The following is a 3,888-nucleotide window of genomic DNA, read 5'->3' as shown; positions in this document are numbered from 1 at the left end:
TTACTGTTGCACTGGTCATTTCTCAGCATAGTTCTGCTATAGTAAGGACAACTGAAGGATATCAGAAAGGCAAAGTATGCAGGAAGAAACAAAATTTTTTATTAAAAAATAAGAGATACAGGCAGGCTTTCAAGTATCCCGTCCGTTCTTCAAGTCATTTCCAGAGAGAAGCAAAGTAGTTAGCCCATCAGTGGAAATGTTACATGAGAAAAAGTTGATTCATTTGAGAGTGAAAACCTGTGCTGATTAATGTGCCAGGAAGTCCACAAGTCCACTGTAAAATCATCCAGGGATGGGAATGACAAAAGGCAAGGTGGGGGAGCAGAGAGGATGCCGGGGTATTTTTTTTGCTTCAAGGGAAGCGAATTATAGGCAGAACTCCCTAATCCAGCAGGTTTCATACTCCTATCTCTGTGTAACTTGTAATTACATGACTTATTAAGGAGTTTTTTCTTGTTTAAGTTGACAGAAGGAGATAAGCCAGCTCATTGAAACTCCACAGCCACATCATGCTCCGGGAGCATATCGGGGGTTGTGGCACAGAAGTCCAGGCAGAGAGGAAGGAGAGCTATTTGTTTATGTTGTTGCTGATTGAATCTGATGCTGGGATCACCATTTAAAGTTGTAAGTGTATTTAAAGTGGAATTGACTCAACCAAAACATTCAGCAAATCCCCAGAGATACAGATGCAGAACAACAGTGGCAAACTTCCAGACTGCCATAGCAAGCATTCAAAATCCTCTGTAAATAAATCACTTCAAGGCTTTAAAAGGATAAGAAAGGACAGCCAAGCCAGACAGATCTCAGGGCCTGTTCCTGAAGGCCTCAGACATGCATATGTTCAGCTGATTACCAATCATGTCATCTTTCCAGGACTGGCATTAAGAGACTGCTGCCTTTGTGCAGGGAACGAACATGATCGCATTCTACCCCAGGGCAGTGGTTTACATGAGGATGTACAATTGGATGTTTTGGTTAAAGCAAAGGGTCTACCTAGCCCAGTTCCAGCCTCCAGCAGTGGCCATAAGCCCATGTCCAGTGAAAAAAGTTCTTGCCCAGTCTCTCCTTGATCTTTTGCATTCATAACATCCTTTGTCAGGGAGTTCCACAGGTTTGTTGCCTGTTACACAGAGAACTGCCTTCTTCTGTTACTTTGTAACCCGTCCTCCAAGTAGCTCCATCTTTATGTTGTTCATCCTTGCCCAGGATGAAACAGTGAAAGTTTAGCCCTTATGCACTCTCTCTATATCCAGGATTTCATAGTTCTTTAGTGTATCCCACCTATGTTGATGTTTCCAGGCTGAAGAGTCCTAGTCTAACAGTTCCTCTCCTACTCCTTGGCCCCAGAGCCAGGCAGAGACATTTATTTTGCCCTGGCATCTGCCAGATAAGTACAGGTGGTAGAGATGAACCTAAAGATGGAAAGGGGCCGCAACACTGGGCTACTGCAAGGCAGAAGTGATTGAACCCAGCCCCGTGCTCAGAAAAACCCTGCTAGATGGCACACACACCAGCCATGACCCAGCTTTTGGTCATCTCTGGTCACAGGACACAGAACCACGCATATCCTGCTTCAAGATGAAGGAGGCAAAGGATGTATTGCTAGAGTGCGACCCAGTGTGGCCCTTCTCTGTGTGGCTGAAGACCCTATAGCAACTGGGCACAAGGCAGCAGCAACCTCTAACAGAGCTGGGAGCACTCTGAGATGCTGTTGAGACGCTGAGTGGTGGGATGGTCCCTTGTCCCAAAGACTGCACAGTCTAAAGTGACAAATGATGATGGACTGTAGCTTAAAACTGAGTGAACAATGTTGTCTATATTTCATCTTACATGATTTACATAAAATATGAGATATGTATGACATGAGTCATATAGATATGTCTCATACATTTCACAGATGCATTTTGCATTCCAGACCTTTTCTAAATACTTTTGCCATAGCATAATCATCTGCAATTGTCCCATCCTATGTTTTCTTTTAATAATTCTCAAGAAAATAAAAAAGAAAACTATTCTTATTGAACAAATCAGCATTTTACATTTAAAAAGAAGGCATGTATTTTCTATAATACAAGTTTCCAGAATAATTCTGTCTGACATTTGTGAAATTACTGTACTTTCATTACACAAGACAAATTATCTAGAGCCCTAGGAAAAATTAATTTCATGGGATGCGAAAGACTGAAGACCTATTGGTAGAGTACAATCTATGCTTGGCAGATGTCCTCTGCCTAAGGCATGAAATGGCCTATTATGTTGTATATGGTTCAAAAGTAATTGTACATATTGCACACTGAGCAACACACGCTCACAAAGCAAACATTTTGTGATGATGGATATCACTATTGATACAATTCACATTTAACTATAAGAGCTAGAAAAAGTATTGTAAATTTTAAAAGGTAGTGTGAATTCATTAACTGCAAAGAACACACACAGTTGCATTCAAGGAGTAGAACTGTAACAGTAATTGCTGAATTGAATATTTTTTAAAAGCCCTTTTGTTCTTATTGGCATCAAAGCTATTGTTGAACTGTGCTGTACTGTCAGCAATGTGAATATTAGGGGTTTAGATCCATGCATGCAAAAGATCAAAAGCAGTGATGAAGGATTCTGTAATTGTTAGTAATTGCTTCCCAAGTGACCATCTTTTTATACAGATTCTTTATAATAAAGTGTTCACTAAAGACTACGGGTTGAACTCATGTTTTCGTAGCAAGAACGTGGACCCATGGAAATTATTTCACACATTATCATCATAGCTGCAAACTACCACTAATAAGAAATACAAATGCTACATAAAACCTGGATATCATTATCATGATTACTACTTATAATTTTAATGCAGATTGTAATATTACTTTTTCAATCAGAAGAACTTAAAGACTCAAATAAAAATCATTTATACTGGTTTCAGGTTGAGCAAAGTCTTCATTTCTCTACTTCTGTGTTCAGAATTGCTTAATTCAAGTAAAATAGAAATGGTGCATCAGCTGTGAACAACCCATGATTTGTAAAAGGTACTTTCTATGCTCAAGTCTCCATCCACTTGAAAGGATGTGTGTCATTAACATGGACACATAACTACAAGTACAGACACCAAGAGAATTATAACAAAGCTAAAAAAGGTTACAAAAGCTGAGTCATGCACTCTTCTCACATACCAGCACCCATCCCCTTCTCAAATGAGATCAAATGTGTATCTTTAGAGTCTTACTTCATATTTGATCCTAAGGTTTGCCTTGGAGCTGCTGTTGCTTATTCCAGGACTGAATTTCTCCTGAATAAATAAAGATCAAGATCATGGCCCTGTAAAAAATTACTCATACATGACAATAAGAGTCCACTCTGTTTCTCTGAATGGAAAACATTCAAAATATTTATGAAATTGTGGTGTTCTGCTCTCCAGATGTAGCATGAGGTGGCTTTCTCCTATCTATTGCTGAGGACGGAGATCACCTGTGACTACATGACCTACACCACAGCTGCATCTCAGCCAAGACAAGCCCCAGGAGGGAACACCTCCACCGTGAGCTTGTAACTCCCATGTATTTCCTAGTGGGGTGTTTTAGAGTGCACAACTGCAGTTGTACAGCTCCAGGACTTCTTCCTTCCTACATGTCAAAGCCCAAATGCAAAGGATCAGCAGACCACAGAGTATGTGAGATGCTGACAGGGGAAGGAAGGAGTTTGGGCTTTGCAGGGGAGATGCCACAGCTTTGCAGGAGTGGATCCTACCTCTCCTCTAGATCTGATTCTAGAAACTACATGTATTTAATTTTCAGTGTTTGAAATGGCCTGTTAAAGTCACTGCTAGGAGTAATTATACTTGTATGCTCCTCAGGGAAAAAAACCTTACTGTGTCTGTCTGCAAAGTGTCTGTTTGGA

The sequence above is a fragment of the Pterocles gutturalis genome, unplaced genomic scaffold (genome assembly GCF_000699245.1).
Source record: "Pterocles gutturalis isolate BGI_N339 unplaced genomic scaffold, ASM69924v1 scaffold23704, whole genome shotgun sequence".
Taxonomy (NCBI): Eukaryota; Metazoa; Chordata; class Aves; order Pterocliformes; family Pteroclidae; genus Pterocles; species Pterocles gutturalis.
The sequence above is the reverse complement of the archived record's forward strand: the minus strand, read 5'-3'. Positions refer to the sequence as shown.